The sequence below is a fragment of the Ambystoma mexicanum genome, chromosome 11, assembly GCF_040938575.1.
Source record: "Ambystoma mexicanum isolate Mex_15411 chromosome 11, UKY_AmexF1_1, whole genome shotgun sequence".
Taxonomy (NCBI): Eukaryota; Metazoa; Chordata; class Amphibia; order Caudata; family Ambystomatidae; genus Ambystoma; species Ambystoma mexicanum.
Window position 1 is genome coordinate 953,913,164 of NC_090934.1, and position 12,803 is coordinate 953,925,966.

Genomic DNA, 12,803 nt, shown 5'->3' on the forward strand with positions numbered 1-12,803 from the left:
GCCACTGGAGGTATTTTTCAAGGGATTTCTCCACCCCACCTCCCTCTACCTGCAGAGAATCTGGGGATGCACATTTTCACTGCTTAGCTCGCTCTTCACAAATCTAATAAAACATTGTTTTTTAAATGTCAGTGCCACGAGTTGAAGGCCACTCTACGCCGTGTGGGGGGGGGGGGGGAGGGGGAGTTTGTCCTGCTGCATGTCACAGTGGATGGCATTCCCAGATTCCTGCACTCGCCGAAACATTGCCATTGTTTCTTAGGAATCCCTTGTACTGGTGCCGGCTTGTCGCTAGGAACCTCCTACTGCCCGTTCGCGGGCGTGTCGACGCTTGCTCGCATTACTGTGTCCGTTTTCTAATTTCCTTAGCCAATATGTGTAAATTGTACTACTAATCCGAATAGTTACCAGTTGCTTGAATGGAAGATCTCACGTCTCTGCAGTCAGTTAGCCAGTTGGGGTTAAGCCACTTGGGCGGCCCCCCCAACCCCCGCTTTCACCCCCTACACAAGGCGACGTAGTGCCAGGTTCCGAATCTGCTTTTTCTGTGCTGCTCTTTCAGGAGGAACGCAGGGCAGACACCGGTCTGGCTCTTGGACGCAGCGCCGAGGCTTGCATTTAGCAATGTGATACTCGGTATAATGCTTTGTGTGTGTGTGTATAAATAAAGTGAGCACTAAAAATATTTTGCAGTTTCGGAACCAGTGTGGATTAGGTTTCGTAACACAGGCCGTGCTTGGAGGTAACCATGTAAACACCGTTAAGTATGAGCTGTGCAAAATAAATAGACATCCGAGTGTATTTTTACCGACCATCTATCTTTTGCATGTTGATGAATGGAAAGGCACCACATGCATAGTATAACCAATTAGTTGTTGATACCTATTTTCTGCTTCGAAGACCTGGGCACAGGTGACAATACAAATGTTACTATGCATCTTGCAACCTCAATAACCCTTGTAAGTGGGGACCCACGGTGTCCCAAGAAACACATGAAGGACAACAGATTACTGAAAGAGACAAAGGCCATTGTCGGTAAAGGGCATGGATGGGAGCTCCACTTTATTACATGGGTCCTTAAAGACTTTATATGTACTTGGTCACTGAATAAAATCAGTTTTATGGTGGTGAGTAAGTATTTGTGAGTGCATCTCTGATTCAGTAAATAAAGGTGTCCCACCGGACAAGCTGTCTGAATGTTCCAAGGGAATCAGCACAAGAATAGAGCCCCCGGCACAATTCACCCATTTCAAGAGAGTATCAAGAGATTGGGAAATGTAGGGAAGGGCTGCTGTGTGTCAGTGGGAAGACCTGCACCCAACAAAAGCAGTTAATAGAAACTGAATTCATCTTCCAGGCTGGCTTTTTAGTGAACTAGAAGTCCTTGCTACTGGACTGTCTGGCTGCAAATGTAGAGTGATTTTTCTTACATTGAACAATGATGAACTGCTGCCCTCTGGAAGTGGGACCCACTCCACCTTACTACACTTGTGTCAAGGATAGCCTTTAATTGGATCATAAAGAAGTGGCTAAGTCACTATGCTTGGATGGTGTCTGCCCCACCACGAAATGTATCTCCAGGGACACATGGTTGCCAAACCCGTCAATTCCCTAGGATTCAAAAACAGCATATGTGTTGGCGAATACCAGAAAATATTGTTCGACGTATCGGGAGTTGAAGAGATGTTGAGGAATGTTTCAAAGGCTTGAGTGAACCGAAGTGAGAGTCCAACTAGCTGGCAAGAAGGGTGTAGGGGAAAGTTTGAACGGGTGTGGAGTGTGAAGGGATTGCAAGCATCACATTGGGCTTGTAGAACACAAGAGCCAGTTTCTTTTAGTTCATAAAAATATCTTAGTTGTTCTTATGGGTCTTTGAAAGGATGGCAACTGTACTAGCCTTGATATTGTACTAGGGAGATATCCGAGGGTAACCTGTTGATTGTGGTTAGAGGACTTTGAGGGTAGCTGGTCTATTATCATGACAAGCTGATCACACAGCTAAATCAAAGACAAAGCTCCATCTGAGCCTTAAGGTTTGTATTCGCGCACCACTTCGGTGGACATCTGCCGCAGGCATGGTTACCCATCTACATGCATTAGAATGCAGCGACGACCTATGAAAAAAAAATCGTTCTAGCTGGACATGATTCGCTGCCATACCAGACTAAAACACAAAGCATAACGCCTCTGCTATTCGAATGCAGCAATGAGCAATGACGAATTGGGTCTAGCTGAACACAGAACAAGTCTGTTGCACTTGTACACTCTCCTGACCACCTCTGCACCCATCCACATGCCTGACCTTATTGGATAGTTTACTGGAGCTAGGCTAGCCTACCTAACTTCCTATCTTGGCCAAATGCACACAAGCATTCTAAACCTTCTGACAATGTTCCCATACCTTGGACTTCCCTCCCCTGAGGGGGTTCCCACAACAAGCGCATTGAGACAATACTAATGGGATAAAGGCTCTATATATAAATGATGAAATATGACTACTACTAGTAATACTGTCATTCATTTTTCTTATAGCAGACAGACATGTTGATGATTTGAGAATGTATTTCGAGCAAACCCTTTTGATTAAGATGCCCAAAAGCTGACTGGGAAAGGCACAGCGGGAACGGGCTTCAGATCTGGTTTTCAAGTGGGAGTAGGTTACACCCTGTTTTTATTTTTTTATTTTAAAAATAAATTTTTTAATTTTTTAGGGGCTAAAAAAGTAATCCTTAATGGGGGTATTTTTTGTTGTTTAGGCATGTAAGTGATAGGCACTGATGATGGATCTTGGAGTAAGGTCTTTAAATGGTCCCGTCCCATCAGATACCCATAGACCTAATATTTATTTCTGCCATTCACTGGGCTTATACAAATTATTCCCAGGTCAGACATTGACCATTCTGCCTTGTTGCTACCTCTTGGCCTCCCTGGGATACTGGTGGGTCCAGAAAAATTGCCTTATGCCTCAGAATGTGTGCTGACTACAAGTAGAAAATGCATTGGGTGGGAACTGGAGGACACCAACCTTCCTATTCATGAGATTTATAATGCGTTTAGCTAGGAACACACTTTGTCCCAAGGGGAAGACCCAGAATCATTCATTGAGTTTTTTTTTTTTACGAAGGAGTTTTGGGGGAAGCGACAACTCGCCCCATTAATTCTAACAGTAAGCCATCAAACCCTTTCTAGTTTAATAAAGCATGAAAAGCAGCAACGTTTGAATTACTTCTAGCTATCAATAGGATTCCCTGTACCTGAAAGCATTGAGTGCCAATGCACACTGTTTTAAACAATTCTGAAACTAAGACAGCCTGGGAAGTGTTCTGTGGGGCTGCTGCGGGATCTAAGTCACAAAGGTTCTGGGAGCTTTTAGTGCTTTGGACATGGACAAATAGGTGTCCAGCAGAGAATTGAGTGCATCGTTTTTAGAAGCTGAACTCTCTGGAGGCATTGACATGTACATGATGCCAGATTGGTCGGGGAGGTGCTCAAGGGATAATGAGTATTTGGCACTTAACTCTGAGCTAACATCGGTAACTTGTGCTGGGATAATTTCAGCACTCCAGGAATAATTTAAGGCTAGCAAAAGCCCAGGTATCGATGGAGTACGTGTAGATGTATTTAAAGCCAAACCGAAGTTTAGATTCCCTTGTTACAAAATGGTTTTATTGCTATGTAATTTGTAAACTGGTGGCGAAGTGCAGTTATTTTGGCTATCTTTAAATGAGGGATACTGATGCTACAACACCATTTGCACCAGTTGAGACTGAGTTTATTCGATAATATGAGTACTGTCCGTTAGCAACACGCGATTCGGCCCATGGCCTTCTTCACAGCCGGACAAATGCTAATTGGTGAAATACGGTAGTCTTTCTCCAGTTTTTGTAGAAACCGATCAATGGGTATAATCCCGTGCCTTGTCCCAGGAGTGTCGTTCTCCCAACTTTTGATATATTGTTTAATAAGAGGCAGTGGGAGCCCTCTTTGCCAGTGACAGTGACATTAGTCCTTAACTGCTTCAAATACAGGATACCTGGCACACAGTGGAGTAACTTTGCTGAATAAATTGGGGGGGGACATGACATCTGAAGAAAAGGTGCCCCAGCCAAATGAATGGGGACAAACTGGTGTGCCATGAAAGTTGGAGGGGACAAACGCCACTCCCCCGCACCCCCACCCTTAAATTACACCCATGCTGCCATGCAAGTAACAGCTCAAACGAACCCACAACTACGTATCTTTTGAATGAAGCATCCAATCTATCCCAGCCAGTAAGACTAACATACCTTTTTTTTGTATTGTTAATTTAAAGTATACAGTAAAATAATGTTTGCATAACTTCTAGCCTGGGTAGATGCCAATAATAATCTGCCTCCCATGCGACTGGGTTGAAAAATCTGTGTACCTAAAAACCGAACCCAGGTCTATGGATCTTATTACAGCCTTTGATTTGGTCAACCGCCTCAAGCCTTGGGAACTTAATGATTTGAGCATTCCCAAAAATGTTAGGGTGATAGTTGCTCTTCATTCAAACAATATGGCGATGGTCCAATGCATCCGACTGGTTGCTGCTAGTGCTGCGCTATAAGTGAGCCTTGTGGTCTGCCAAGATTGTGTTATGGCCCATGTACGATTAACTTCTTCATAAATGCACTTCATAAGACTTGCTGTAATTTGGGGTGGAAGTTCCCCATGAGGGTGACATGTTAAAGGTATTTGTACTGTGCACCGCCACCAACGGAGTTGGTCCCCAGGCACTCTGGCGGATCTGTAAACCAGAAGGTGGGGGTGGGTTAGTAAAGTGAAGGGGGAGTAGGCTAGTGAGAGGAGTAGTGTTCTGTTGGCAACTGCAACTCGGTATACACCGGTGCTGAGCTTTGGTGCGAGTATCGGATCGATGTCGGTCCTTGTGTGCTGTTGGTACGGCTTATGTGTTGTTGCATGTAAATTCCATGTTTGGATTTCAAATACATTATTGATCGCAAAAGAATTGGGGTTGTTTTACTGTTGAGGAAAGGCCCGCCACGGAAATGACCGCATGAGAAATGTACGATATACATAAATGTTCATACATTTCTCATGCAGACATTCCTTGTAAAACAACCCCAAAACCTAACACCTGCCCACACCCCCACCCCTCTACTTACCTTACAACTCGAAGCGCAGTGTCCCTGCGACACTGGTTCCCTTTCCTTCTGTGATCAGGAACCCGCGCTGCATGGTCCTTTTTTAAAAAAAAATTTAAAAAAAGTTACATTCTTTTTTGTTTTGTCGTGTCCCCCGAAACTCTGCTCACTATACTGTAAAGTAGGGTGAGCGGGCCTTTGTGTTTTTTGTTTTAAACATTTTTTCTTTTTTTTTATGTTTATTTTTTTTTTTTTTAACCTACCCCACCAAAACCTGCATACCACAAAAGGTTCGAACTTTTTGAAGTTTGCACTTTTGGTGTTATATATTTTAGGTCTTTTGGTCGGGTAGGTAAATTGGATTGGGTCATTTTGGCCGACTCCATCGTGAAACACCTATACTGTCTTTATTCTTTTCAAACTAAAAATTAATGCTCGAAAATCGTTCATGATAATGTTGGCATGGGGAAACCTGAAATTTCAGTTTTTTTTAATTATTTTTTTTGTACCATACTCAGAACCCATTAATGATTCCGTTTGTGAGGTCTACCGACGGGTAGAGAGCTAACAGTCATTTGCAAAAGCATGTTGTAAGAATCTCCCAATCTGTTGGAAATACCTTCAGGTTTTGCATCAACTGTAAGACCCAACATTTAACTTCACTACTGAGTTTATAAAACGGTGGAAGGCAATAGCTCTGCATGGGGTGGATGTTTGGAGATCTGAGAGCTGTGAGGCGCTACAAAAGATGGAAGACTAGTTTTGTAGGTAGGTTTGAGGATTTTCCTCTTCTGCTTCTGTATTTGAAACTTACTGGCAGCTTGGTTTGTCCTTTTCAGAGGATCGTTCAAAGTTGAGACATAACAAAACTGCATTTAACATTTGGACTAACCACTGAGCTGTGTTTATGCTGGGTCATCCAAACTGGTTTCTAGAACCACGTCACCTGGATAACACATTAGATTTGTGCTCTCAAAGTTTGTGTCATTAGTCGACATAGCGAATCTTGCAAGTTTGTGGAGCCTTGAGAGCAAAATATGTAACATGCTTTATTTGTGAACTATTTTAATATGAGAGCTATCCCATCCTGGGAACTGGTGGGTATAGTTTGGGAGTCTATCTCTGTTCCTAAATGTGTTAATATTTTATTAAGGAACGTATATTGCTGACACATTTATTTTTCTTTGTGTACCAATTAATTCAGTTCTGGGAGTATCCGAGGGGAAAACAGTTAAAATAATGTTTGCTGTATGCAGGATGGCCTTAAAATCACTACTCGAGGTGTGCTATATACATTTAAGGAAAACACTATGAGCAAATCCTATCTTTTATAGTGATCTTGCCTGGATTGCATGCTGTAGGACGATAGTTTTATTTATGCCATTTACCTGTTCTGTTTTTGATTTATTCTACATTGTATTTGCTTGTGATTATCCTTTTATGGGATGAATTCCTGAAATAATGTGATTTAAACGAATCTATTTTAACTCTAAAACTGATATCCTTTTTTGTAATCCATACTGATTGACGCCAATTAATTAATGGAAATGAAAAGATGCATTTTACCCTAAAGTTTCTCTTCAGATTAGACGGTAATAATGGTGCTCCTTCCTCGTAGCACTGCTCTAATTGTAAAGCTGATCCAAACACATCTGTGGAGCTCTGTTGGCAGGGATTAGGTTTCTATGTCTCCGTTTACAATTTTTCGTTACGACTGTTAAAATTCACTATTTTTATTGGGAGTATTTGCTCATGTTAAGGAAGCAAAAGTGGCCAGGACAGCGCCTTTCTGTAGAACTGGGCGCGGTCAAGAACAGGGATATCTTGTTGCATAAACAATGGTGAGAAGTGAACGTTTTTGATTGAGAAAGGGGATCAGTTAAAAATGTTGAATGTTTAATCACTGCTATTCTGTCTGCTGCCGAGATATCATCTCAGTTGAGTCGTACGTCTCCTTGTTTTCCATCAATTTTAATTCTTCTTTCCCTGTAACTGCAAAGGAAAGCGAAACTCGAACCGGCCAAGAGCTCAACATTTAAATAAGTTTTGAATTTGGCTTTCATTTTCAACATGCTTAAGCTCCAAGCAAGCATTATTGTATTGGAAAATGTTTGCGTGCAATAGGTAATTCCCACCACAACAAAATCGCATATTGACCCGAAGGACGCTGCAGGTTGGGTGCTGAATGTATGTGCACACATCGGTCATTGGCAGTAAATATTTTTTTAAATCGCAAACTGACCATCCTGTTAGGATTGTGTGCAGTTGTTTTGTTTTAAGGAAGTGACGCAGGGTTAACTGCCTGTAGGGTATTAAAACTGCTATCTCAATATTATAAACATGAAAGGCCTAAAATCGTTATCTAGTCCAGGGCTCGAGTCCTAAAAAAACGAGCATTGGTAATGCCACCAATTTTGGCTTTTGTGTAGGCACAACAAAGGTATTCACCAGACCTGCCGGAGTGATATTAACTGGCCATCGATGGTAGCAGCATCAAAATGGTGCGAGTTTCTGGGCATATAATAGCAGTGCCTGGCAAATGCTTAATACTTATACACAAGCCAAAATTGTTGGCTTTGCCAATGCTTGTTTTTAATAGGACTCTGTGAACAACCCGTATAGTGCTTATAAATTGAGTGGCTGAAGGCAGACTTGGCTTATTACATCAGTAGTGCATTTACAACTCACTGGCAGGCACTCGAGCGGGGGGGATTTATACTGGGAACATGACGCAAATATTTGTAATGTTGAGACGCTGTGTGCATATTGCATTTAGAACAAGTAGGAGATTTGCTTGTTTTGTTACTGGCAGGGCGCCTGCTGTCCTGGACAAATGCATAACAATGTTGATGCCACTAATGTGAAAGATCTAAGAGTTGCATTGGTCTCTGACGTATATTGAATGACCTACTAATGAAGTCCCTATTGAATTGGCGAAGCCCGTCATAATTTGTGTGTGATACCGGCAGAGACCTGCATGAATGACCTGTGGTTGCTTGAAATTGCACAAGATCTTTTCACTGAAGCTAGAGTTTTCTGGATTTTCAGACCCAAGCATTCCTATTGATTGGAGTTCATGGAGTTGGGGTTTTGAGCGCATTATTTACCAACTCCCTTTGCATTTGTCTTCTGGTACCCTTGAGGAAGGTCCTTCATTTATAGTGTAATGGACTGAAACATATTGGGTTAGGTTGGTGCGATTAGGGCATACTTTTGTGTTTAGGTCATTAGGTATGGTTTTAAGGGCTACTATCATTTGAGAGTTGTTTTAGGGTGCCATTGTTTTGCACCTTGTGCATACGTGTTGGGCCTATGTACAGTGTGCGTTTTATCCTTACATTGTTAAATTGGAATGTTGACATTTCTTTTAATTATGTTATCATTAATTCAAGTTTTGATTTTATATATATTATATTGCATTTCCTGTCATCTTCTCCCAGTAAAATGCCTTAATGACCCCTACCCTTGTTTATCCACTTTTTTGTTTTGTTTTGTATGGTGAGCACTCCAGCCTTAACATCAAACTTTGTGCTCCATAAAGCTAGCTCAAAGAGATCCCAGGATGACATGTTTTGGGCGAGGAGGGGCAGGAAGTGGGTGGGAATGGCCACTGGGATTAGCATGTCATAAACTATGGATGGGTATACCCCGTACTTCGTAGACACCTGGTGTCAAAAATAACAGGGTGGTGTCTCACCAGAAAAAAAACTATTTGATATAATTTTATCAAATACATAACAGATAAAACATTCGTTTAGTAGGAGGCTAGTGGAGCAGATAAAAGGTCACAGTGGAGGGATCACATTAAATCGCATCAAATTAATGTATTATTTGATACAAAACATGAAATGCATTGCTAAAAAGTAGTCTCTAAACAATGAACTACAAGAGACAAAGTGCATAAGAAAAGATCATTAACCTTTTCCCTATGTAAACATTGTTCTTGTGCAAAATACAGCATCTCAAACACCACATACGCCAAATTTTGCACGTGTTATAATTTTAACACATCACATTACATAACCATCAATGGGCCAAACACTACAGATCATAGTCTAATATAAGACCAGCTTTACTGGAAATTGGTCGACTGGAGAGTAGTGGGGGAAAGCACAACACTGTACATTCACATTGGTTTCCCCAACAATGCGTTATATACCTTCCCTTTTACTAGTTTCGTCAGAACAACCATCTAATACAGTAGAATTGATATGTCATCTTCAGGACCTTTTTATATAGCTAGTCAGCTGCATCCCTTCACTTCTTTAAGCAGGGACGTATGCCTCTAAAGGGTCCTCCTAGGTATTCCTAACTGGCTCTGATAATAAAAAAAACATTTAGAAGTGATCCCTCTGACTTCACCAATCAAGTGCCTCCAAAATGACTTTCCTAAGCTATTTATCAGTGAGGATACTTCATTACCTCTTATTGAGATTGAAACGTGGACCGCTGCCATCGTCATTTTAAATGTATTGTGCAAGGTCCGCATCTAATGTAACAACATAACAGACATCTTGGGTAACTGACCTTTTGGTTGCAGTATAATTCAAATTTAGAATTCGTGTAAGCCAAATTAGTACCAGACATGGTCAATCAGAATGTAAACATTCTGATTGGCTCTCGCCGAATCCCTCGGCTGGGATTCCTATCCTTTGTTCGCGGTGTGGGGCATGGCAGCCCCTCAGCCAATGAGGAGGCTCGAAACAGGGCAAACCCTGCTCCGAGCCTCCACACGACTGGAGGCTGCCATCGTCCCCCTCTGGGAATTCAGGTACGCGTTTTCTTTCTTCCACCCCATTCGGTACATTGCGGCCAATTATAAAAGATACCAGCTACAATTTACATCTACGAACCTTTAACAAAACATGTCGTGTAGCAGGATGCCAACATTCGACATTTTAGGAGTCTGTGATACGCTGTTCATGTGACTGCACGTCCTGGCTTCGACTCTTGGCCACAAATGGTTTATTTGTTTCCTAAAGGGGGAATCGGGAAGAGGGTTGGGGGGGCGGGTGGGGGCTGGAATGCTGTCCACACTTTGAAAAAGTAGGTAGACTCTGGACTTGTACCCTGAATGAGTCCTTATGCTGCACTGTGGCCAACATTGGCTTTGTGGGTGTATTGCTCACGTGCCGCCGCCGCCGCCACAGGAGGGAAGCAATGTGGGCATTCACATTCCTGAAGGGAAAATGCACAGCTGGGGGAAGAATCCGTTTTTCAGAGATTTTATTCCACTGAGCTCACGAGAAGCTTGGAAATGTGCACCTTTTGCAGACGCCTGTTTGACGGATCCTGTAACTCTGTGCAGTCCACTTTGGGCTTGGTTGTTCCAGATTGCGTATGTAAAAGAATAGGTTTTGTTAGTCAGTGGCAAAACGTGTGTGGGAACATTAACACACTGCTTCATCAATGCTTAACCAAAAAGGACATGAGCAGGACAAACATGAGCAACTGAAAACAAATCGACAAATGACTCGCTAGCCTATTTAAGAGCGCATATCCTAATCCCTCATTAAAGAAAAGCTCTCGGATAGACCCCGAACATCTATCCCGCTTGAGTCCCGTTTCCAATAGTGCCTAAACCCAAGCTGATGCAACAGGCTCGCGACTGCTACTAACCTGCCAAATCACGCCCTACATTCAATGCTGATGACACAAGTCAGATCGGGATACTCTATTCAAGTCCGCCAGCTGGAGTGGCTGTACACCTTTCTAACTGGACGAACCATCTCATTAACCCCTGCCCCCCTTGTGATTTGCCTGATCCCACTCATTGGAAATCCGTGTTACTTTTACGCTGATGACACTCGGCTTTTACTTTTCCCCACTGCACCCTCCAAACCCCCATGCACAACTTCACAAAGCGCCTCGAAACTATCATTGCATGGGCTCTTCCTATTTAAAATGTAACCTGAACACCTTCGTTTGTCCTCATGCATGCGGCCTAAAGATATGGATGGGGGCATGCCCTCCTGCAGTAAAGGTGGTGGTAAAAACCTTGGGATACCCATGATTAGAATCGGACCTCGATTGCTCCGTTGCAGGCACCGTCAAAAAGGGAGGATATTTTTTACTTGGAAATGCTCGGAGATTGATTTCCATTCTTAACATTCCCACAGTGTGTCTGTGCTGTGTTACTTTGGTAAAGTCATGCCTGGACTCTCGAAGTGTATCCCTGGGTCTCCTCTGCATTGATTTCGGAATGCAACAGCCTGGGCACTGCTTCATCTATTCCACCATGAGCATATCACATCAGTACCTTATTCTCTGTTCTCCTGTGGAAGATTGCATAATTTTAATGGTCTCTGCATGTGCATGGTGCATACATTCTGTTTCAATCTGGGCCCAAAATTCCTGATCGAGAATTTTAAAAATGTGTCTGCCCAGCCAGCAGCTGTGGTATCATGCGCCCAGACTGCTGCAAATTCCGAAATGCCTAAAGGAGGAAGGAATTGGGAGGATGTGTATTCCCAGTGTAATCTGCCAGAGTCTGATACAATGCCATTGGAAATGAAAAAATAAATAAAAAAAATCTATTGAGGACAACCTAGGCTTTAGAAGGAAGCTAAAACGTATCTGTTTCTGCTCAGCTTATACAAGTTCCCTTACTAGCATGTGCTGTTGTGTCTACATGATTTAGTTCTAGGAGCCAGGAACTACGGTGCCAGTGGGCTCTACACGTCCAAAGTAATGTAAGTTAATAACCTCATCTGAGCACATGATTCAGAACCCTGTCTGGACAGAGCGCTGTCTATTTCACAGTCGGATGGTAGGAGACTATATTCCTGTACCAAAATGAATTAACGGGCAGAAGCCAAAGCTGTAAAAAAGCATTCTTTCCTCACTGAAAGTGCCATCTTTTATTATTGTTCGCTAACACAATGTTAGTGTGGTCAATTTAGGGGGTAGGTTTTCAGTTTCCCAACAGATGGGTCAGATAAAAGTGCAGACATTTTTTTTCATGGTGGCTAATTTTTGTTTCATAGAGACCGCTTGCATCAGCCTTATGGTTGCAATATGCAAGTAGTGCCCTCCTGACCTATTTTTTTTCCTTTTGAAAAACTCTTAAAGGGCTGTTGAAGTATTCTATATCGCATGCTGCCAATAGCATTGGTTGATGGAGACTGGTCATTTAAGGTGAATCATACCAGGCTCTCAAAATATTAGAAAACACAAAATGACTAACCAACAAATAGTAAAACATGTTTTGGGTTCAATTCGAGACCTAAGAAAGCAACTATGTGAAATATGTATTATCCAAATTATTATTTTATATGATAATTGAGATCATGCACATTTGACATGAACCTCAATGAGGCCATTGAGTATGTTTTTTGTTTTGCCCACTACGACACTTACTGAAGCAAAAACTGTATGGAAACAAATCCAACTTAGTGTTGTCATGAATCCCCCCCCCCGCCCCATTTGTGTGCGTCTTGCATTGCGATTTACTGAAATGTGAACATTTTGTGTGCCTTATTGAAAAGGCTTGTCCTTGCTGGTTCTTTTATGGAAAGTGTGTGCCGATTCTGTGCTGCTCAGAGGGCTGCCATTAGGAACTTCAGCGGACCACTTTGATGTCTGGTCACAAACTTCAGCTAAGAATCCCTAATGTAAGGAAAAATAGAACTGGATGTGGGAGCAGGCCACAATGGGGGAAGGCCAGGTGGGGGAACG

The 12,803-nt window shown here is 42.5% G+C and overlaps 1 protein-coding gene across 3 annotated transcripts in view; it reads left to right on the forward strand.

The window, feature by feature from the left end:
• The window catches only part of LRP5 (LDL receptor related protein 5), a 680,976-nt gene that overhangs the window by 99,498 nt on the left and 568,675 nt on the right, over positions 1-12,803 (forward strand). The gene's annotated exons all lie outside the window — the stretch shown is intronic.